The 25,027-nt window shown below is 44.8% G+C and overlaps 2 pseudogenes; both read right to left on the reverse strand.

The window, feature by feature from the left end:
- Window positions 1–3,916: 3,916 nt before the first annotated feature.
- Window positions 3,917–4,903, reverse strand: LOC100413926 (myeloid differentiation primary response protein MyD88 pseudogene; annotated as a pseudogene).
- A 17,915-nt stretch (window positions 4,904–22,818) lies between these two features.
- On the reverse strand, window positions 22,819–24,274 carry LOC100388139 (creatine kinase B-type pseudogene; annotated as a pseudogene).
- Window positions 24,275–25,027: the final 753 nt, after the last annotated feature.

Raw genomic sequence — 25,027 nt, forward strand, 5'->3', positions numbered from 1 at the left:
AAGGGTGTTGAATATTGGCCTCCACTCTATTCTGGCTTGTAGGGTTTCTGCCGAGAGATCTGCTGTGAGCTGATGGGCTTCCCTTTGTGGGTAACCCGACCTTTCTCTTTGGCTGTCCTTAGCATTTTCTCCTTCATTTCAACCCTGGCAAATCTGACGATTATGTGCCTTGGGGTTGCTCTTCTTGTGGAATATCTTTGTGGTGTTCTCTGTATTTCCTGAACTTGAATATTGGCCTGCTTCGCTAGGTTGGGGAAGTTTTCCTGGATAATATTCTGAAGAGTATTTTCCAGCTTGGATTCATTCTCTTCATCACATTCAGGTACACCTATCGAACGTAGATTAGATCTCTTCACATAGTCCCACATTTCTTGGAGACTTTGTTCATTCCTTTTTGTGCTTTTTCCTCCAATCTTGGTTTCTCATTTTATTTCATTGAGTTGATCTTCGACTTCTGATATCCTTTCTTCTGCTTGGTCAATTTGGCTGTTGAAACTTGGGCATGCTTTGCGAAGTTCTTGTGTTGTGTTTTTCAGCTCCTTCAATTTGTTTATATTCCTCTCTAAGTTGTCCATTCTTGTTATCATTTCCTGAAATCTGTTTTCAAGGTTCTTAGTTTTTTAGCATTGAGTTAGAATGTGTTCTTTTAGCTCATGGAAGTTTCTCATTACCCACCTTCTGAAGTCAGATTCTGTGATTTCATCACACTCATTCTCCGTCCGGCTTTGTTCCCTTGCTGGTGAGGAGTTGTGGTCCCTTGTAGGAGGCGAGGTGTTCTGGTTTTGGGTGTTTTCCTCCTTTTTGCGCTGGTTTCTTCCCATCTTTGTGGATTTATCCACCTGTCATCTGAGTAGTTGCTGATTTTCCAATTGGGTCTCTGAGTGGACGTTCAGATTGTTGATGATGAAGTATTTCTGTTTCTTAGTTTTCCTTCTAACAGTCTGGCCCCTCTTCTGTAGTACTGCTGAGGTCCACTCCAGGCCCTGCTTGCCTGGGGTACACCTGTAGCAGCTGTGGAAGTATGAGGGTTGCTACCAGTTTCTTCTTCTGCTATCTTTGTCCCTGAATGATGCCCGCCAAATGTCAGTCTGATCAGTCCTTTGTGAGGTGACTCTTTGGATATACGGGGGTCAGGGAGCTGCTTGAGGAGACTGTCTGTACTTTATACTTGAGGAGACAGTCTGTACTTTATAAGAGCTCAAGTGCTGAGCTGTGAGCTCTGTTGTTCATTCAGGGCTGCTAGGCAGGTACGTTTAAGTCTGCTGCAGCAGAACTCATAAAGCCCCTTTTTTTCCTCAGGTGCTCTGTCCCAGGGACTTAGTGCTTTTTTTATGAGTATTCATTGCACTGTCCTGCCCAGCAAGGAGGCAGTCTAATCACTGCCTGCCTGTAGTGGCTATGCTGAGTTGCTGTGGGCTCCACCCTGTTGCCCTGGGTTCCACCCTGCTGCTGTGGGCTCCGCCCTGCTGTCATGGGCTCTGCCCTGCTGCCGTGTGTCATTTCCTGTAGTCCTGTTTATATGGATGTGGTTAGAACTGCCGTGGTGATGGTGGCCCGCCTCTGTAGTGGCAGACTCTCTGTTATGGTGGGTTGCCTTGGCAATGGCGGGTTGCCTCGGCAATGGCAGGCTGTGTCAGCAATGGCAGAGTACCTCCATAGGGGTCGAGTGCCTCAGTAATGGCGGACGCCCCTCCCCCACCGAGCTGGACCATCCTGGGTTCAGCTGTGTTTGCCATGAAACTCTCAACCCCAAGCGTTTCCAGTTGCTGTTTTGTTTGTTTTTGTGGGGATGGGACCCGCCGAGCCTGATCACCTGGCTCCCTGCCTCAGAGCGCTTTTTTTTCTTTAAGTTGAATGGTTGACTCTCTCCCAGGTGTTCCAGTCTCCTGCTGAAAGGGCGTCTGGATCTGTATGATTTCCTGTGCAGCGACCCACTGAGCTGGCTGCAACAATGTTGTGGCCTGGGAATCTCCTGGCCTGTCCCATTTAATCAGATGAATGTGCTAATCTGCCTTCCAAAATCTCCAATTGCCAGTTTAACAGGGCAACCAAACCAGTGTATTTTGTATGGAGTGCTGCTGTGCCGTGGCCCCGGCCCAAACAGCTGCACCGGCCCAAACAGCAGCACTGGCCCAAACAGCCACACTGGTGGCCCGTGGGGCTCCTACACCTGGGAATCTCCTGGTCTGTGGGCAATAAAGATCCGTCTGGAAATGCGGTGTCCACTCACCCTCTGTGTTTTCACTGGGAGCTGCAATCCTGAGTTAGTCCTACAGTGCCATCTTCTCCTACCCTGAATATTCTTTATTATAAATGATGATACAGAATATATTCTAGGATACAGGCAGAATAGCAAATATAGGCTTTTCTCAGATGTCTTTGAAATTATTATAATGCATATAAAACATGTAGAAGATACTTTTAGAGATCGCTTTAAAATGCCCAGTATTAAAGGGGGACAGGTGCACGGCAGCTAAACACTTCAACAAGATCATGCAGAGGGGCCTCCAGTCTCTCCCAAGATCCTGAGAAAAGACACCTTGCTCCAGCCTGGCTGGAAGTGGAGCAGAGATGGATTTTCTTTTTGATTTAGGGTCCTAAGGTCTTCCCTGGGGCACAGACACCTAAGACTATGACACTGTCTCCCCAAAGGAGAGTTTGAGGGTAATGAGCAAATCGCTCTGGGGGGTTGAGAGAGAGAGAGAGAGAGAGAGAGAGAGAGAGAGAGAGAGAGAGAGGACAGCTGTGTCTGTAGTTTATTGTTCTGTGAGTTTAAACATCTCTCCTCCTCTCTCTGTGCTTCATTAAAGGTATAAATACTGGTACATGGGGTCCTTTCCAGAGTTTGATCTCACTGAGTAGGGACACAAGAGAAAAGGAATATAAGAGTGCCCCATTTTTGTTCAGGGACATGGTTAGGCTCCCTCAATGGTGGGACTTTCCCACATAGCTGTTCCTGGGATCTGTACCTAGAGAAACGTGCGTGTGCAGGTGCCTGTGTGTGTGAGAGTATGTGTCTGTACATACATATGTGTGTCCGTGTGTGTTTGTATATGCCTGTGTACCCACAAGCTTTGGGGTAGGTGGTCTTCTATGATCGCTGTTTGTAAACAAACAACTTTGTAAGGCAATCAAGGTACAAAGTTGGTGGTAAAGCTCTCTGTGGGTGGTGCAGTGGGGAAGGCTCCCTGCTCACATCATTACAGTGACTCATCCCCAGAACTCATACTTGATGGATATGCCAGAGGCCAGGATCCCTTCTCATGCCAGGTGTAACTGAGGGCACGACCACAGGCATCTTGCCAAGTAGAAATGAAAAGCAGCTCGAGCTGCTCAGGCCAGCCACTCGAGGACTTGCCACTGCTGAAAGTTGGGCAGAAGCCAGGAGGTGTCAAAGATGCAGATGAGTGGTGGACTCATTAGGAAATAAGCTTCAAGGTGGGATCTCTTTGTGCTGGGCCACCCCGTTTCCCCACCTGCCCTATGAGGAAGGAGGCAGTGGAACAGGAGGGGAGCAAAGAGACACTGAAGCATCAGTAGGCATCATTGTGGAAGCAGCTGCCCCAGCAGTGTCATGGTTCCAGCAGTGACCAGCAGGTAGTCCAGCAGCAGCCAGCTCTCCCTCAGCCAAGATTAGTCACCCCCAGGAGATCCAGAGCTATGCTTCACCATTTTGTATAGGGATTCAAACACAGCTACTCTCTGTTCTCCCCATCCTACTGTTCAGGTGGGGAAACTGAGACTGAAGGTATATGAATAGCTCAGAGCTGGCTCTGCTAGTCCCAGCTGGTCCTGTTCCATATTGTCCTGGCTGGTAAGCCAGCAACTGGACAAGCCACTCACAGCCACTGGTTCCATGCAGGACATAAAATGTGATGTCCAGATGATGTCCAGCTGTGGCAGATGTGTCTGTGGAGTTGGCATCTCTAGAAATTGAGAGGCAAGTAGAGCACAGATTCCTCCTACAACCCGAGGAGGCAGGGCAGAAGTGCATGGACAGGCAGACAGATACACACACACCCAGAGTCCCAGAGCAGTCATCAGGGCAGGGACAGGGCCTTGGCAAGGCGAGTCCAGAACCAAGATTTGGTGCAGGGATTGGTGTAGTCGCAGACGGTGATGAACCTCAGGATGCTGGGGAACTCTTTGTTCATTGCCTTGTCCTTGATGGGGATCAGTTGCTTCTGATGGGCATCTGGAGAGAGGCTGAGTGCAAATTTGGTCTGGAAGTCACATTTCTTGCTCTGCAGGTAACCGCCATCCTGCGGTACCTTTTCTCGCTGAGCTCACTAGCAATAGACCAGACACAGGTGCCAGGCAGGACATCGCGGCCAGATACACATAACTTCAGTCTATCGTTTGTCTGTTCCAGTTGCCGGATCATCTCCTGCACAAACTGGATGTCGCTGGGGCAATAACAGATGAAGGCCTTGAAACGCTCAGGCATTTGCACCAGGGGGTCGTCAAGTGTGGTGATGCCTGCCAGCTCTGTTGTCCATGGTACACTGCTGTTGACAGAGGCCACCTGTAAGGGCTTTTCAGCCTCCTCCTGCTGCTGCTTCAAGATATACTTTTGGCAATCCGCCTCAATCTCCAGCAGCACATCGCCGTGACCCAGCTTGGTGAGCAGCTCCAGCAGTCGGCCTACCGAGGCACCAGGGTGTCCCTGCCAGGCGTCCAGCAGCCTGCCCGTGGGGTTGGCGTGCGATTCCAGCTACCAGATCTCCAAGTACTCAAAGTCCATCACCTCCACTAGCACGGTCCTGTCGGCTGCCACCTGCGTCTGCACGTTCAAGAACAGCGACAGGCGGCGCCACACTCGCATGTTGAGAGCAGCCAGGGGCAGGGAGGATGTGGAGGAGACCGGGGCCACAGACCCTGCGCTGGGACCTTCTGCAGCCATGGCTGGCTGTCCTAACATCTCTTATTTTTAATACTAGTCATTCTCACTGGGATAAGATGATATCTCAATGTGGTTCTGATTTGCAGTTCCTTGATGATTAGTTAGGTTGAGGATTTTTCATATATCTCTTGGCCATTTGTATGTCTTCTTTTGAGAAATGTCTGTTTATGTCCTCTTCCTATTTTTGTTGGGATTAAAAAAATGACTATTGTTTGAGTTTCTTGTATATTTTGGCTATTAGCTTCTTCTCAGATGAGTTGTTTGCAAATGTTTTTTCCTATTCAATAAGTTGTCTTTTCACTCTGTTTCATTTGCTGGGCAGGAGCTTTCAGTTTAATATAGTCCCATTTGTTGACTTTTGTCTTTGTTGCCATACTTTTGAGGTCTTAGCCATAAAATAGTTACCTAGACCAATGCCCTGAAGTGTTTCCCTGTGCTTTCTTCTAGCAATTTCGGGTCAAATGTTGAAGTCTTTAATCTGTCTTAAGTTAATTTTTGTATATGGTGAGAGTATAGGCCCAGTTTTATGCTGCTTATGGTTATTCAGTTTCCCTAGCACCATTTATTGAAGAGTGTGTCATTTCCTCACTGACACACTCTTGACAGATGCTTTTGACAGCTTTGTTGAAGATCATTTGGCTGTAAATATATGGATATATTTCAGAATTCTCTATTCTGTTCCATTGGTCTATGTGTCTATTTTTATACCAATACCCTGCTGTTCTAGTTACTATACTCTTTTGAAAGTACAAATTTTAGAGTATAGAAAACATTTTCTGTGAACAATGACATTGGTATTTTGAGAGAAATTGCTTCGAATCTGTAGATTGCTTTTGGTAGTATTTGGTCTAGTTTAATGTTAACTAGTGATACTCACCAGAGGAGACAACCTGAAAGTCTTCCAGAGATTTAATTTTGCTTAGGTTTTGCCATTCAGATTCTTGGTTGCAAATTATAGAAACTTAGTCAAAAAACAAAAATATAAGGATAGTGGGTACTTCATTAAATCTCTGCAAAGACGAGAAAATCCAGCTCAGAAAATGGGCAGCAACCGAGGGGAAGCTGGGTACAGCCATGGGCAGATGCAGGCAGAAGTTGCTTCCTTTTCCAGCACTCCCAGGAGCACTACTGCCTCCAACATGCCACTGCCCTGGGATGCTCCCTGCTGCTTTGCTCTAGGGTTTTTTTTTTTTTCTTGGAGACAGGGTTTCATTCCCAACACGCAGGTTGTAGTGCAGTAGCACACTCTTGGCTCACTACAACCTCCGCCTCCTGGGCTCAAGCCATCCTCCTGCCTCAGTCTCTCAAGTAATGGGAACTACAGGTGTGCACCACTATGCCCCACTAATTTTTGTGTTTTTAGTAGAGACAGGGTTTCACTATATTCCCCAGGCTGGTCTCAAACTTCTGACTTCAAGTGATCCATGCACCTCGGCCTCACAAAGTGCTGGGATTACAGGCATGAGCCACTGTGCCTCGGCCCTCTTGGGCTTTTAAGAGTTTCAGCTTCTTATGAAAATGTTTAAACATTTACAATAGCAGAATAAAATGAAACTCCATGTATCCTGTGTTAGTCCATTTTGCATTGCTATAAAAGAATACCCAAGACTGAGTAATTTATAAAGAAAAGAAGTTTATTTGACTAATGGTTCTATAGGCTATATAAGCACGGCACCCACATCTGCTCAGCTTCTGGTGAGGCCTCAGGAAGCTTTTAGTCTTGGTGGAGGGAAAGTGAAGCTGGAGTGTCACATGGCAAGAAAGGGAGCAAAAGAGTGAGGAGGAATAGCAGGCTCTTTTTTTTTTTTTTTTTTTTTTTTGAGACGGAGTTTCACTCTTGTCACCCAGGCTGGAGTGCAATGGCACGATCTCGGCTCACCGCAACCTCCGCCTCCTGGGTTCAGGCAATTCTCCTGCCTCAGCCTCCTGAGTAGCTGGTATTACAGACACGCGCCACCGTGCCCAGCTAATTTTTTGTATTTTTAGTAGAGACGGGGTTTCACCATGTTGACCAGGATGGTCTCGATCTCCGGACCTCGTGATTCACCCGCCTTGGCCTCCCAAAGTGCTGGGATTACAGGCGTGAGCCACCGCACCCGGCCTAGCAGGCTCTTTTTAACAATCAGGTCTCGAGGTAACCAATAGAGTGAGAACTCACTATTAAAGGGGAGAGCACCAAACTATTCATGAGGGATCCACCCCAACAACCCAAACCCCCTCCTGTTAAGCCCCCTCCTGCAACAATGGGGCTCACGTTTCAACATGAGATTTGGAGGGATAAACATCTAAACCAGATTGTATTTATTTCCAGATTCTCTGTTAGAATTCTGTCAATCTTATTTAATTTATCCCCCACTGAAACATTTTTTTTTTTGTTGGAGTTATTTTGAAGCAATCCCAGACATCACATTAGGTTGCTTATAGATATATATAAATAAATTTATCATTATATTTTACATTTATTTTTTAAAATGGAGACAGGGTCTCCCTGTGTTGTGTAGACCGGTCTCGAATTCCTAGCCTCAAATGATCCTTCTGCCTTGGCCTCCCAAAGTGCTGTGAGCCACAGCACGCAGCCTGTATTTTTTCTATCAGATAGGGACTTGAAAAAACATATGCCTGGTACTGTTACCTCAATTTGAGATGCTGCTTTTCCTATACATTTTTGTGAGATCTAGACATTAGTGAATCCTAATAATTTTTGTCTGTCTTCAGGCCTTTTTATTACTTCCTCAAGTTTCCTCATCATACACCTACACCCAAGTACCCAGGGAACCGGGAGAGGAAATGTCTACTCCTTTGGCATTCACGATGGGACAAAGGGCGACATCACCCAACTCTCTTGGAATTACTTTCAAATAAGAAGGGTGTACACATTCTGGGCACACAAAATGACAGATGAGGCATAATAGAGATTGCAGGGTGCTCACCTAACTGTCAAATGAGTAGCCACTTGTCAAAATTGCCATGGATATTTTCTGATTGCTTTGGATTTATAGCCTAGCATTCTTCTATAACTTTGGAAAATGCTTTGATAATTGTTAAGCTTTGATTTAAAATGTTGCTGTTTCCACCTGGATGGAAGTCTATTTTCTTCTTGGGAAGTTTATTAGCAATGACATATGTAAATCTATGTATGCTTTCTTTTGATGTATTCTCTTGGGAAAAATTACACTGAAAAATTATTAATGTACGTGAAAACAACAGTTAAAATTCCCAGAGGATAATCAAGGCATTGAATATCTTTACCTATCTAAAAGCATTCACAAATATCACTTGACGGTGGTAGGGTTAGAGAAAGACTATTAAAATAATAATTGACCCTGCTGAGATATTTTTAAAATTTGAGCAATGAATGTCTGTATATTATACAGAAGAAAATGTTGTGGACTACAGAATTTCCAGCAGTAAGTGGATGATAACCTCAGGATCTTGGTTCTACCTGGTAGGATCCTCATTTAATGTAAACTTACAATGTTTCCTTATATAAAAAGTGGTATCCATAATTTTTTTTTGCTTTCTTGTTTTTGAATCAAATATTCATCACCATTTGCACTTTCTATTGTCTTGATTCTTTTTAATCTTCCTCTGGTCAGCAGACATCACAATTTCTCACATCAGCCATCACTGGGGATGAAACGTGTCAACGTAAATTTAACAAATATTTTTTGATTAGTATTGATTATTGCTCTATCCACTATGGAAGTGGACGGTAATGAAAGGTACCATCCTCAAGGGGAATAGAAGGTGAGATGCAAGATAAAGGAATCAGAAAGGAGATAGAGTAGAAAGCTCTTAGTTTACAGAAAGGAAAGATTATGATTACTTTTGCTGGAGAGATTAAGAAAGCTTTCTAGGGTAGGTGGAGCTTTTTTTTTTTGAGACAATCTCACTCTGTTCACCAGGCTGGAGTGCAGTGGCAGGATCTCAGGTCACTGCAACCCCTGCCTCCTGGTTCAAGCAATTCTCACGTCTGGATCTCCCAAATATCTAGGATTACAGGCATGTGCCACCACTCCTGGCTAATTTTTTGTGTTTTTAATAGAGATGGAGTTTTGCCATGTTGGCCAGGCTGGTCTCCAACTCCTGGCCTCAAGTACTGGTCCCACCTTGGCCTCCCAAAGTACTAAGATTACAGGTGTGAGCCACTGTGTCTGGCTGGGTAGGTAGCATTTGAGCAGGACTTTCAATACTAGAGAGGACCCTAAAACACAGCTACAGTAGTTTAAGTGCAGTTCTAGGTGGAGGAAGCACTTGCAGGAAGGTGTGGGTAGGCACTAGGAGTTACCCAGTTTAACTGCTGTGTGTGGGAGAGGGAGACAGAGAGAGAGAGAGAAAACTGTCTCCATCAGAAAATAAGACATTTCAGATTTTATTGGCAAATCCTGTAAGAAAAAAAAGATTCAGAGTTAGTAATACATACTATACGGGGAAACTCATTGTCACATGGGATCTTTCTATTTGAAATACTCTAGTAGAGATGGACACTTTAACTTGGTCTCAATTCCATAGGACAGGCAGCCTCAGTGGTCCATAAGCAGGTGCAGGGAGGTGTCCCTCCTGCCTGAGGAATCCCATCGAGGCTAGTGCTCACAGGCTATCCCAAACAGTTACCTCTGTTTCTCTTGGTCTTACATAAATCCTCTTCCTTGCTGTGACTCTCTGGCCTGCCTTTCCTGGGTGGGAGGAGGGATTTTACCAGAACTGAGTCACAGTTCTTTGCAGTTGGATCTTGCTCATGTTTTGTGCTACAGTTAAAGCAGGTCAAGAGCTCAGCCAGTGGTACGGGAGGCAGACTAAGAGTGAGCAGGCTGGTACAGGAGGCAGGCTGCTTGGGTTTACATATGAGCTCCACTGCTGAGAATCCCTGGGATTTTAGGCAAGTTGCTTATTCTCTGTTTCAATGTTTCTCCATCTGTAAAATGGTGGTGACCATACTGTTTTCTCACAGGGTTGTCCTGTGTGTGAAGTTACCCAATAGGTGTACAGTGCTTAGAATGCTCCCTACTTAACTTTAGCTCTTTCGGTCCACCAGGGCCTGTGGAGGGAGCTTGGGTGGGGATGGGGCACCAGGGCTGATTTGTGCATGGCCTTGAGTGCTGGGCCAGGAGTCTGAAACCAGAACCCTACTTGGTGGAATACTCCAGTTTGGCCTGGATGAGGGTCTTCATTTCTGAACTCAAAATCATTTTGAGGAGAATAAGAGTGAAATTAGCTCCTTTCCAGTTGCTGCAGGGAACTGGGTCCATCTTCTGGTTTTAAGGCAAGCCTGGACGAGGTCTTTGGGGTAAATTAAATGTGCCTATGTGATTTGGTTTGGCTGTGTCACCACCCAAATCTCATTTTGAATTGTAAGTCCCACAATTCCCACATGTTGTGGGTGGGACCAGTGTGAGGTAATTGAAATCACAGGGACTGGTCTTTGCCATGCTGTTCCTCATGATAGTGAATAAGTCTCACAAGATCTAATGGTTTTATAAAGGGGAGTTTCCCTGCACAAGCTCTCTTCTCTTGTCGGCTGCCATGTGAGATGTGCCTTTCACCTTCCACCATGATTGTGAGGCCTCCCTAGCCACGTGGAACTGTGAGTCCATTAAACTGTGATTCCATTTTTTTTTTTTTTTTGTAAATTGCCTAGTCTCAGGTATGTCTTTTTTTTTTTTTTTTTGAGATAGAGTTTCACTCTTGTTGTCCAGACTGGAATGCAATGGTGTGATGTCAGCTCACTGAAACCTCCATCTCTCAGATTCAAGCTATTCTCCTGCCTCAGCCTCCTGAGTAGCTGGGATTACAGGCATGCGCCACCATGCCTCGCTAATTTTGTATTTTAGTAGAGATGAGGTTTCAGGCTGGTCTTAAACTCCTGATCTCAGGTGATCCACCTGCCTCAGCCTCCCAAAGTGCTGGGATTACAGGCATGAGACACTGCACCCGGCCAGCCTCAGGTATGTCTTTATCAGCAGCATGAAAATGGACTAGTACACTATGCCTGCATTAAGCCTGCCAAACAACTAAATTGTGATTGAATCAGTTGTGTGCAGCTCCTACCAGAGGTATGGTCTCCATCCTGCACCCCGAAGCTACCTACCATTCTAAGGCAGGTCACACAAGAGCAGCAAGGGATTATGATACACAAATGTGTGTAGAGGGATATTTGCTTGTCAAGCTTAAAAAACCAAAGCCATGGTTATAGAAGTGAGAAGTGAAAATCCTCAAGCCATTTTGTGCATCTTGAAAGTATTGCCTCTGTCAGTGCAAAGCTGTATGTTATTGTTGGTTTTGAACATGTTTTGCAGAGCAGTAAATGTAATAGTAAGATTACCTCAGAGAAAAATCAGTGCCCTGGAACCTGATAGGCTTCCAATTGCACTGCAGCTCGTAGGCCAGACCAGGCTGGAGCCAGGATGGTTTAACTTCTGCAGTGCCTCTGAGCTGAGCCTGGGTGCCTCCAGAGGAACCTGCTCAGAGGTTCAGCTGGAGGAGAAGGAAAGGAGAGGAGGTGTGGGAATGAATTTGAGGTGAGCCTTTAGTTTTCATATATTTAACCATGAATTTCCCCTTCAAGGGCAGGAGAAAGAACCCCATCCACTTCCATAATGGATATATCCACACCAATAACTGCCCATTGGTGAGCTCCATGCTTACTTGTTACTTTTTTGTTGGGAGTAGGGGGAATAGGGTGTCACTTGGTCACTCATGCTGGAATACAATGGTGTGATCATGGCTCACTGCAGCACATCTTGGCTTACTGCAGCCTCGACCTCCTGGGCTTAAGCGATTTTCTCACTTCAGCTTCTCAGATAGCTGGGACTACAGCCATGTGCCACCATGCCTGGCTAATAATTTTTTTTTTTTTTAATGTAGAGATGGGGTTTTGTCATGTTGCTTAGGCTCGTCTTGAACTCCTGAGCTCAAGCGATTCTCCTACCTTGGCCTTCAAAGTGCTGGGATTACAGGAATGAGCCACTGTGCCTGTTCTGACCTTACCACTTTCCTAAAAATTCCTCACTGAGATGACCCCGGAAAACCTTGGATGAAATTTTGGCTTCTGAATATGCCTTAGAGACTACTTTATTCAGCGGTTGCATTTTTTTTTTTCCGGGAGAATAACAGAGTTTAGAAAAACAGATTGCTACTGCATATTTATTTCTTGTTAGGGCACTGAGAGGTAATGATGCCTATCCAATAATGTTAGCTTAAGAAGTGTTGGCCTAATCCAACTCCCTCACCATAGAAGAACAATCTGAGTTCCACAGGGAGGGAGAGGTTCACCTGAAGGTCTCCAGGGTAGCCAGTAAGGGGCAGAGGCAAGATGAAGATGAAGGTCCTTTTGTATTTCTGTTTCAATGTCACTTCTTTCACACTAAATGCAGCAGTGTGCTCTGACTTTCTAAATTGTTTACATATTGTAATTACTTTAATTGTTCTCTTCTCTTTATCTCTTTTGATAACACCAAAGATTATCGGTCTAATTCTGTCCAAGCTGACCTCACTTGGGATGCTGATACCCTGGAAGGGAAATGGAAGTAGCTAGCCACTCACTTTTAAGTTCTTGATATTTTCAAATCACTGAAGAGTGATGAACATTGTTTGAAGAGAAAGTCTTAAAACAGGGCATAGTATCTTCCTCTCCATCAGGAAAATGCCAACAGCTTATAGAATCTTTCTTAACCTTTCTGACATTAACCAGAGAACACTGCCGAACATTCAGATGGTTTGGATATGATGAGGGGCCTCACACACTATGTAGTACCATGTTTCCCAAAATGTGTGGCACTTATCAATGGTATGGGAGATGATGTTAAGTAGTATGAAGATCAGACCTTTCATTTTAACAGTAGGTATAAGTGGGTATTTATTTAAATGTAATATATGATAAAAGTATAATTAGCACAGAAAACCCATGACATTTTATTGCTTAGAATGGAGCTAAGTAAAAACACAAGTTGAGGTAAAGAAAAACATTAAATAAATGATAGTATAAGAGGCATCGAAATTTGGAAACACTGATGACAGTGATGCCTAATCTCACACACAGCTGCAGTTTGGGAAACACTTATCAAAAGCCAGACATACACCTGCCAAAGGAGGAGCCGTAACACTCCACAACACCGGAGGGTACCGTGGAACCCCTGTTAGTGTTGAAGTGTACATGAGTTTTTCATTTCCAGCCCTCATTTCTGTGAAGTGGAGGGAAACTAATCTTGGTCCTTCACAAACAGGAAGCCTGAGCCAGCAGTTTCCCAGGTGGCTTCAAGATTCTCTTCTCAGTCCCTGTGCAGGACCAGGTGTCACCCTCATGCTGCCACCCTCCCCCTGCAGAGTCCCCTTCAGTGATGGACTGCAGGTTAGAGGAGAGGAGAGCCGGCTTCCTCGTGGTCTGCAGTTGCCAAGGGGGGAATCTGCACTCCCTTTGTCAGTGCAGGTGGCACCACTCAGTCCTGCCTGCCTTGTTACTCGGGTGGTCTGTGCGGCCCAGTCTAATCTTCCAGAGCAGGTGATCACTATGGGATCAGCTGCTTCCCCGCCTACCTCCAATCAGTGTATACACATATACAATCACACTTCCAGTGAGTAATTACACAAATGGACACACACATGTGCACACTCCCTCACACCTCTGATAGAGGTTTTTTGCTTTGGATCTTTTTCAGGGTAATTTATTTTGCTGGACACTGAGTGGGTCTATGTCTTTGCCCCTCCTAGCCAGCTGCACCTGTCGACTGTCTTTCCCCTCTCCTCATGCCTTGTGGTACCAGATCCACATGTGGGGGCTGCCGCTCAGCACAGCACCCTCTAGTCACACAGTATCCTCTATTGCATGTGTGGGGATGGAGGCAGCAGAGGCTCACTTTCCTACTTCCCACAGATTTTCTCTCTATCCTCTTCTTTTCCTTCTACCATGGTTCCTCATTCTGGTGACATCTCTAGTCTCGTGGAGATCAATGACAAACAGGACAGAAATGATCTCTGCCTCATTGATTGAGCTTCCATTTCAATTAGCATTAAAAATATGAAAGGCAGAACAGACACATAATAAAAATACAAATAGCTGGACATGGTGGCGTGTACCTTTATTCTCAGCTATTCAGGAGGAGACTAGGGCAGGAGAACCACTTGAGCCTTGGAGTTCAAGTCCAGCCTGGGCAACATAGCAAGACACCATCTCAAATAAATAAATGAATGAAGAAAACAGAGGTTTTGTGAAAGAAGGGAGAGAGGTTAAGATAAATAATTCCGTGATGAACATCTCTTGTCCTAAGTATTAAGATCGGAATTAAAGAAGAAAATGATCACTCATATATGTTTTAAGTGATTATATATAAATATATATGAAAGACAACATTACATATCACAAACCAGTCAGGAGACAGAATCCAGAGAGTAATTTGAACAGGGAAATTTTAATGTAAAGAATTATTAACTATATCAAGTTGATTGACTGTATTTTCTTATTTTCTATATTCTTGGTGTTCTGGCACTTGTGGCCTTGATCCTGGAGAGAGTGCCCCTCCCAGGGCTAGCTAGCTAATTCCTAGAGATGGCCAATGACTCCTCTGTGAGCATACCATTGATATGTAACCCAACCAATCCAGAGCTGCATTGCCAACCATCTCCTTTATTAATCAAGCCAATATTGGGACTTTCAACTCTTGTTGCCCAGGCTGGAGTGCAATGGTGCATCTCAGCCGATATTACCCAGGTCATAAAAATCACCCCAGAGGCTGGGTGTGGTGGCTCATGCCTGTAATCCCAGCACATTGGGAGGCAGAGCAGGGACAGATCACCTGAGGTCAGGCGTTCAAGATCAGCCTGGGCAACATGGTGAAACCACATCTCTGATAAAAATACAAAAAATTAGCCAGATGTGGTGGCAGGCACCTGTAATCCCAGCTATTTAGGAAGCTGAGGGAGGAGAATAGCTTGAACCCAGGAGGTGGAGGTTGCAATAAGTTGAGATGCACCATTGCACTCCAGCCTTGGCAACAAGAGCGAAACTCCATCTCAAAAAACAAAACAAAACAAAACAAAACGATCACCCCAGAGAGGTTTCAGAAAACTAGAGACCACCTCTAAATCCCAAAGCACATTGAAAATTTCAAACTACCCAATCCTAAGCTTATTCAGCATAGCTACACTGCCTAACCCATTCCTTCCTGTAAAAACCCTAATAGAGGGCTCTCTTCTCTCCCCTCTGCCAATCCTTCCCTTGGTGCTTCCCTTGATGTCATGCCATGCCTCCTGTTTGTAGGGATATGTGAGGATAAACTTCTTCCTTATGACAATCATTTTCATGTCTGCATGTCTTATGTTTGATTAAAATCCCAGGTATCTTTTGACACATAAGGACATTACCTAGTAAGAGAGAGAAAACTATGTAGGATGCAGAAATAACAGATAAGAAAAACAGCTTGGCCATTGCCTCTGAGATGGTGGCAGAATATCAAAAAGGAACAAATCTTGAAGAGGTCCTTCCTTAGAGCAGAAATCCAGAGAGTTTTTTTGACTTTTTACTTTTTTAAAATTATACTTTAATTTCTGGGATATTGTGCAGATCTTGCAGGATTGTTACATAGGAATACACTTGCCAAGGTGGTTTGGTGCCTTCATCCCCCTGTCTCCTACTTTAGATATTTCTCCCAATATTATTCCTCCCCAATCTCCCCACCCCAGCCCCCCACCCCCCAACTGACTCCATCATGTGATGTTTCCCTCCCTGTGTCCATGTGTTCTCATTGTTTAACACCCATTTATGAGTGAGAACATGCAGTGTTTGGTTTTCTGTTCTTGTGTCAGTTTGCTGAGAATGATGGTTTCCAGATTCATCCATGTCCCCGCAAAGGACATGAACTCATCCTTTTTTATGGCTACATAGTATTCCACGGTGTATATGTGCTACATTTTCTGTATTCATTCTATCATTGATGGGCATTTGGGTTGATTTCAGGTCTCTGATGTTGTAAACAGTGAGGCAATGAACATACGTGTGTATGTGTCTTTATAATTGAATGATTTACATTTATAATCCTTTTAGTATATATCCAGTAATGGGATTGCTGGGTCAAATGGATTTTTCATTTCTAGGTCCTTGAGGAAGCACCACACTGTCTTCCACAATCGTTGAACTAATTTACATTCCCACCAACAATGTGGTGCTTCCTCAAGTGTGAAAGTGTTCCTATTTCTCCACATTCTCTCCAGCATCTGTTGTCTCCAGATTTTTTAATGATCGCCATTCTAACTGGCGTGAGATGGTATCTCAATGTGGTTTTGGTTTGCATTTCTCTAATGACCAGTGATGATGAGCATTTTTTCATATGTTGTTGGCCTCATAAATGTTTTCTTTTGAAAAATGTCTTTTCATATCTTTTGCCCACTTTTTGATGGGTTGTTTTTTTCTTGTAAATCTGTTTTAGTTCTTTGTGGATTCTGGATATCAGCCCTTTGTCAGATGGTAGCTTGCAAACATTTTTTCCCATTCTGTTGGTTGCTGGCTCACTCTAATGATAGTTTCTTTTGCTGTGCAGAAGCTGTGGAGTTTAATTAGATCCCATTTGTCTATTTTGGCTTTTGTTGCCAATGCTTTTGGTGTTTTAGTGTGAAGTCCTTACCTATGCCCATGTCCTGAATGGTATTGCCTAGGTTTACTTCTAGGGTTTTTATGGTGTTAGGTCTTATATTTAAATCTTTAATCCATCTGGAGTTAATTTTTGTATAAGGTGTAAGGAAGGGGTCCAATTTCAGGTTTTTGCACATGGCTAGCCGGTTTTCCCAACACCATTCATTAAATAGGAAACCGTTTTTCTATTGCTTGTTTTTGTCAGGTTTGTCAAAGATCAGACAGTTGTAGATGAGTGGCATCACTTCCAAGGTCTCTGTTCTGTTCCTTTGGTCTATATCTCTGTTTTGGCACCAGTACCATGCTGTTTTGATTACTCTAGCCTTGTAGTATAGTTTGAAGTCAGGTAGCATGATGCCTCCAGCTTTGTTCTTTTTGCTTAAGATTGTCTTGGCTATGTGGGCTCTTTTTTGGTTCCATATGAAGTTTAAGGTGAGTTTTTCCAGTTCTGTGAAGAAGGTCAATGGTAGTTTGATGGGGATAGCATTGAATCTAGAAATTACTTTGGGCAGTATGGCCATTTTCATGGTATTGATTATTCTTAACCATGAGCATGAAATGTTTTTCCATCTGTTTGTGTCCTCAGAAGAGAGTTTTTATTTCTACAATCAGTTATGGGGAGAAGGTCTGGAAATTATTGCCAGACCAACTCAAAATTACAAAGTTTTTCAGAGTTATATACTTTCCAAGTTATATGTCTATAATGTAGGTGTGCAATCATCTGAAGATATTAGTGATTAACTTATTTTAATCTATAACTAATATCTGAGTCCTGAAGAGCTTCCTCTGGAGCTTCAGTAAATTTACTTAATCTAAATGGGTCCAGGTGCTGGGGTGATCACTTTTACCTTGTCTCTTGCTAAATCACAGAGGTTTGGGATGCCTGGGGAGTTTCTTCAGACCCACAATCAAACTTGTTTAATCCTAGATGGGTACTGTTAAGAATTCCTTTGTTATTTTGTCATGGTTTAAGTTCCAGGAGAGACCTAGGCAAAACGCTTGGTGGGCTTTTGTTACATCCCAGCTTTTGCATAAGGGTACTGGCTTTTAATATTTAACCTAACCACTCAGTGCATACTGAAACAGTTGTTACAGAGGCCTGCGTTAGTGTGACCTAGCCTGCTACAGCCAGAGAAAGCCCTTAGTTCTTCCTGGATGGTGGGTGCCCTAGGGATTCGGTTGCAGCACCCACGGAATCTGCAGTAGTTACTTAACACACACAGTATATACTGATCGCTGTTCCTTTAGGAACGCAAGGGTTTAGCCTGGTTTATAGACTTCAGCCAGAACAGTGCCTGGTGCATAGAGAAGGCTCCATTCATTTTTGGTGAATTAATGCATGGCTTTCCCATGGGTCTCAAGGAAAGAATATGAGCATTAATGGCTCTGGGCTACCCAGAGTATTACTTTGTAGGCTCTGGAGATCCCTTTGCTAATCTTGGGCTGATAAGTAGACATTCCAAGAAGCCCACACGTTTCCTTTCAAAATGACTGTGAGAATGGCAGCTTTAAAAGAATAAGGCAGGACACAGTTTTTAATACTTCTGGACAATCAACACAAGGCTCAAGATTGCTCATTTTTCAGGGGCAATTGCAAACCATTGCAGCTGCACTGGCCCAAGCTTGCTGCACATATTTCACTGCAATGGAAGACACCTGTGACTGCAGCTGACCAGGGAAGGCAAACCTGACTAACACAGACCCTTCTCCAACGCCGAGCCTTCCCCAAGGGAGTTCAGCTCATCTTCACTCACCACAATGTTAACTCCTCAGCTGTGAATGTTCAGGAATCTTTACCCATTATGTACTTAAGGCACCATTAACATATTCAATCTGCACTCTGGTTTCAGTATAAGAGGAACACTCTCGCTCCAGGTGTTTTATTTACTAGCACTGTTTTGAGAGAGGGTCTGTGTTTCAGGATGTTTTATTTTACATTGGGATGAAAGTCTGTATATTTGTCAGTTTTATCCGGCATTCAATCATCTTAGACTGTAATGTAAAAGGCCAAATATTTAACTTATCTGATATTTTTATGCATTCAGAATTTTTTTATGGGATTCAAATAATAGAACCTGAGTTGGGATTTGCACTTTGGGATCTGACTGAAAGTCCAGGTAACTCAAGCAGAGACACCGTACAAATTCCAAATTAAGTTGGTGATAAATTTATAGAACAGCATGGAATTTATCCCTGAGCCTGCAGTCAGGTTTTTAAAAAATGATCAAGCGTATGAATGCATGATTCAAACTAATCTCAGGAAGCAACCCAAAGTTCAGAAGCTTTATCAATGTTAGATAGATTAATGGGGTTTGAAATGAAATATCATAAATCAAGCGTGAGCAGATGTTAGTTCAAATCGTGCCTCCAGCTTGGGAGATTATGTGTGAGGTAGGAGACAGTTACTCATAAGAGGCTACTAGAAAAAAAGACCTTGCTTTTAGTGAGAGCCTATTTGTCTCAGTTTCAGAACCAGGGCCTCAGGAATCAGGGCTGCAAAAGGGCATGTCCCTGTCCACACAGCAGCGCCAAGAGGGGAGATTTTCCTGCAATGTCTTCAAATTTAGATACCAGAGAATTCGGGGAAATAGGGCATGGTACTCTCAGGGCCTGGCTGACAGTCGATTCCAGCAGTACCCTGTTTTGAGAAGGCAGTTGCTGAAGTGACTAAGGGTCTTGGTTTTCTCGGTTGCAGTACAGAAATGACAGGAGTAATAAGTCACAAGTTTGCTGGAATGACCGAATGAGATATTCCATGCCGACTGCATAGCATTCAGCGCATAGCAAACATGAAAACATGTCAGTTAGTATTTTCACTATTAATGAATGAATATAATGTGGTTGAATGTGGCAAGTTTCTCAAAGCTATGTCTTTAAGTTTTAAATCCAGAGACCACTGGGATTCCTGGAGTGATTTTGGAGCAGTGAGTATCACAGACCTTAGCAAGCACACTGGAAGAGAATCCAACAGTGTCCTTGATTGAGAAAGATGAACAACACTCCAGGCAGCATGTCAAATAAATTCAAGTTTTAAGAAATCAGGAAGAAACAGTCTTGGAAAACAAACACTGAGAGCAAATTTACCACAAAGCATGTTAACTTCCAGTACTGGTAATGATTAAGTTCAATTGTGGGTAACAGAAAAACTTAAGATTTAATTGCGGTTTAAAAATACGTTTTTTAAAAAAGTTTGCTTCTCTTTTACTAAAGGAACAAAAAAGTTTGGCCCCACTGTGAGCATCAGGAACTCAGGCTGCTCCTATAATGTTGCTCTGCCACCCTGAGGATGCTGCCCTTGGCTCAAGATGGCTGCTTAGTCTCCAGCCTTCACATTCACATTCCAGTCAGCATAAATCAGGAAAAAACTAAGAAGGGCAGGCCTTCTCCATTAAAAATCTTCCAAAGGGTTGTGCATGATACTTACATTTATATCTCCTTGTCCAGAGCTTTGTTATGTGGCCAGCAGCAATGGTGGCTAGAAAATTTAGTCTTTATTTTTGATGACTTTGTGTTCACCAAAAAATTGTTTTTTTTTTCTAAGAAGACAGAGAAATGAAATAGATGCTGGTCTCTGTCACACATCCCTTCCCTTCCTTTTTTCTGTAGTGGATACAATCAGCCACATTGGACATACTAAGGTGTGAGTTTCTGCCCTTTTTTGATATCCCAGGGAGACAATGACAAAGAATTGGGCTCCTCTATTTTACAGCAAAAATGAAAGGGTATGATTGCTTTTGTTTTACAGAAAAGAAACTTTACTTAGAGATGCTAAGTATCTTCTCAAGATTACATAGTAAGTGGCAGACACAGGACTCCAGCCAAGGTTGGTCTGACTGAGAGCAAAGCCCCGGCCATTCTCTTCCCTTCTCCACCAGCAAGCTGCTGGTAGAAGGCTTGGTGTAGAAACCCCTCAGCAGTCATGCAGCTGAGAGGCCATCCAAAATTCCACAGGTATACACCAGGTAAACTGCTCTGGAAATAAAGAGTAACAGCTCATTGCCCTAGCACATCTGCTAATCCCTTGCAGGTCAGGTGTACTTCTAGTCAAAGGTTGCAGGCTCAAGGACTGGAGCTCTGGCCATGAGAAGCTTCCCCTGGGATGCTGAAGGTCAAAATAAGGAGAGTTTTTTTTCTCCAGGTGTTTTTTGAAGGAGCATTTTGTTTCATCTCGAATAAAGTGGTTCATCTATGATTTAATTCTCATTCCCATTCCCACTCTCATTCCACTTTTTTTTTTCTAGAAGAATTTGTTACAAGACTGCTTTCTTTTAGTTTTACTGAGAAATGATGGAGGAAAGACGTAATCAGTTTTGGTGAACCTCATTCAACTTAAAATCCAGGGTATCCACCACTAAAATGAAACAAACCGGAATAACTCAAATGCACATTGTAATTGCTGGTAAAACATTAGGTTTACAGACATTCTTGATGGAAGCAGTATCAGGGCACTACTGTATGCTCTGCAGCAACAAAGCTGGAGGACACAAAGAGGATTCCTAGGGATTGTGGGAAACATGATTATTTACTTGACAATTTCCTTTGTCCAGTATGACTCACTTAATGCATGCATTAGAAATGTGTAAGGTCATTAGGTGGCAGAGTCCCAAGAGAGTCATCATAATTAAGGACAGCAGGATGCACCAGAAGGAACCATAAGCTGTGGAATTGCATAGATCTGGGTTATTCAGTAGCTGAGTCTATTATTTTCTCTACTGTGGCTTTAACCATCAGTGTCTCCACTTATAAAATAGAAAGAATTATACCTGATTTGTAGGGAGATTTTTAGGATATGTATATATGCACGTTCTCATTTGTAAGTGACTTAAGATACAATGTATCAAAATAATGTATATCACAGAACAGAGGTCAATGTACTCATTGATCCTCCAGCTGGAGATCCTCATTAGTTCCAGTAGGCATTTTGTATCAGTTATCTATTGCTGTGTAACAAACCACTCCAAAATTGAGAGCCTTAATGCACAGGATTCTACAACCTGGCAGGGTTCTGTCAGGACAGCTCACTGCTGCTCCACATGGTGTGGACTGGGGTCACTGGTGATAGCACAAACCAGGAGCTTGGCTGGGGCAGGAGCAAAATGGCTTCTTTACTCACTTACCTGGCACCTCTTTTGTAAGGATCGAAACATTTGGCAGCTGGCCAGGTGTCTCTCCTGTCTGCATGGTCTTTCCAGCAGAGTGGCCCATCTAACGTGGGAACAGAGCTCCAAGGACACAAAAGAACTTGCCAGGCTCTAGGTCTGGGACTGGCACCAGAGCCACTTCTGCTGCTTTCTTCAGGTCGAGAAACTCTGTATTCAGCTGTCATGAAAAAGGGACATACACTTCACCTCTTGATAGGAGGAGGAGCCAGATACACACTTGTGTTTGTCATTTATCCAGGAAAATAATGATATAAAATTAATTACTCTTCCTGGTCTGCCTTGACAACCAGCACTGAATGTTGGCAAATCCTAAGTCAGGAAGACAGAGTTGCTGCCACCTGCCCAACCAGAAACAGGTGCTACTAACAGGCCCAGCAGCATGTCTGGGGTGCTGGAAGGGGGACAGGGGAAACAAATTATCTCTCCTGAGTGCTTTTCCAAAAGTGACACCTTTACAAACACTTTTAACATAATATGTTAACATAATGGTTGTTAGAGTTGGGATAAAAAGTCAGAAGAAGCAGTTTAAAAAGCAGCACCTTCAAATGTGTAGATAATATGCTCAAAGGTAGACCGTTATGCTTGTTCCTACCTTGAGAACAACAGTGCAGACTTTTCTCCCCAACCCCAGCACCCAGACAGACACAAGGACTTCCTTGCTGTTAGAGCCTACTATGCCCTTCACAGGAGCACAGAGTCCTGGAGGCAGCTTTCTCCATATAGCTTCTGCTGCTAGGAAGTCACCTGTATGTGTGTGACTGTGAGTGTGGGCATGCATGTAAGTTTGTATAAGTATGCTGATGTGTGTAGGAGTGCGCAAAATGAGTGAGTCTGCGCGACTGTGTGTGTGTATACTTGAGTGTGAACATGTGTTTGTGTGTGTGAAGACAAGTGTATTTCTGAGTATGGAAACATAGCATGTAAGTGGGAACAAACTCAAAACTGGGCAAAGGAAAGAGAGCACATGGCATTCCGATTCAAGTTATGTGGTTAGGATCTGCCAGCACTTGGAAAATTTCCTGACTCCAAAGCCTGCAGCTCTATCTGCCCATTGCTGATGGTGGCACATTGGAATAAATGGTATGATCCTGCCAGCCCAGAACTGATGGAGTCTGGGCCAAGTTGGAGGGAGAGAAGGCACTAAAGGTCCAGGGATTAGGGATGCTGATGGGTGGATGGCAGGGGTCTCTGAAGCAAGCCCTGGGCTCTGGAGCCCAGCCTGCTGCCCCTTCATCCTGGCAATGGGCAGTGGGCATCCTTGAAGAGGGGAGCATAGTAGTGCATTATACACTGGCATTTTTTTTTTTTTTTTTTTTGCAGGCCAAAACCCTAGTTTATTTTAGCATCAGCAGTATCTTAGCCATCAAAAAAATAAACTCTACCAAGGGTGACGAAGTCTCTACAGCAAGGCTAAGGGCTTGCCAGGCCACGAACATCAGGGGTGCATGGTGGGCACTGCCCAGGCAATAAATTAGGAAGCAGCTGGGCTTGTGTCGGGTGTGGGCTGGGCTTCACTTCTGGGCAGGCATGAGGTCGTCGATGGCCTGGCCCTGTTCCAGCCGCTGCTCCATCTCGATGAGCAGCTTCACTCCGTCCACCACCATCTGCACCAGCTCCACCTTGAGAAGCCCAGGTGGTCATTGTTGGAGACGTCGAAGACCCCGCCCACCGCAGCTGTGTCCACACCGCCTGTGCCTCGCTTCTGAAGTTGCAGCCGCTTAAGCACCTCCGAGAATTTCTCGTGCTTGCCCAGGTGGGGCAGCTTAATATGCACACCTGCCCCGCAGCCCTGTGCCCAAGTTGGATGGGCAGGTGAGGATGTAGCCCAGGTGAGGGTTCCACGTGAACTCATAGTTCTTAGACTTGAAGAGAGTTTCAATCTGGGTGAGGCCGGGGCAGAAGCGGGTGAACACTTCCTTCATGTTGCCCCCCTTCTGCATGGAGATGACCCGAAGGTGGTCCTCCTCGTTGACCCACACCAGGACGGTCTTATTGTCATCGTGCCAGATGCCGTGGGCGTCCGGCCAGTCGCGGGCCATGCCAGAGGCCAGCAGCAGGGTCGACACGGGCTTGTCAAAGAGGAAGTGGTGGTCGCTGAGCTGCTGCTGTTCCGCCTCCGTCATGCTCTTGAGCGCGTAGTATCTGCCAGCCAGGTCGCTGTCCAGGCTGGACAGGGCTTCCACCGCGAGCTTCTTGATGGCACGGCGCTTCCTGCGGCTGCAGTGCGCGGGGAGGCAGAAGCCGCGGATGCTGCGGCCCGTGCGCACCCGCGAGCTCAGCACGTAGTTGGGGTCCAGGTCGTCGCCGCCCTGCAGGTTGTCGGGATTGAGGTCGGTCTTGTGCTAATCGCTGGGCTTGTAGCAGCCATGCCTGTCCTCGATGATTGGGTCGAAGAGATCCTTGACCACTTCGTAGGACTCCTCGTCGCCCGCCACGCAGCCCACGGTCACGATGTATGGGTGGCCCGGGTTGTCCACCCCGGTCTGGATGGCGTCGTCCCACATGAAGCCGCTCGGCGCGCTCTTGGCGCGCAGCTCCGCGTACAGCTCGGGGGTCAGCACCTTGGCCATGTGGTTGTTGTGGCTGCTCGGGTCGGGGAACTAGTCCTCCGCCGGGAAGCGCAGCTTCAGCGTGTTGTGGCTGTTGGAGAACCGCAAGGCGGCTGCAGGAGTCCGTGCGGGGGCGGGGTCGCTCAGTCTGTCGGCAGCTCCGGGCTCGGCGCAGGCGAACCGGCATTTTTCTTCCAGCGCTTTTGAGGTGGTCCCTACCGACATTGTATTTTTATTCCTCCCAGTCTCAAATCTACCCACCACCTTGTCCTGATTTCTGAGCAGCTGAACCCCACAGACCTCTGAGCTGGAAGGAGTAATGTGATGTACATACCAGTCTTTTTTTTTTTTTTTTAATTCATTCCAGTCTTCTCTTTTTAAACCAACATCTCAGTAGCAGTATGAGATTTTGTCTCTGAAGCCTGGAGAAATAGTTTCTCTCTCTCTCTCTCTTTTTTTTTTTTTTCCTTCTTCTTTTTTTTGAGACAGAGTCTCACTCTGTCTCCCAGCCTGGAGTGCAGTGGCACGATCTCAGTTCATTGCAACCCCCGCCTCCCAAGTTCAAGCGATTCTTCTGCCTCAGCCTCCTGAGTAGCTGGGATTACAGGAGAGCGCCACCACGCCTGACTAATTTTTGTATTTTTAGTAGAGATGAGGTTTCAACATGTTGGTCAGGTTGGTCTCGAACTTTTAACCTTGTGGTCTGCCTGCCTTGGGCTCTCAAAGTGCTATAGGCGTGTGCCACCAAGCCGAGCCCTTTTCCCTTTTTTTATTTGTGCTGTTAATGCTCCCT

The sequence above is a fragment of the Callithrix jacchus genome, chromosome 12 (assembly GCF_049354715.1).
Source record: "Callithrix jacchus isolate 240 chromosome 12, calJac240_pri, whole genome shotgun sequence".
Lineage (NCBI taxonomy): Eukaryota > Metazoa > Chordata > Mammalia > Primates > Cebidae > Callithrix > Callithrix jacchus.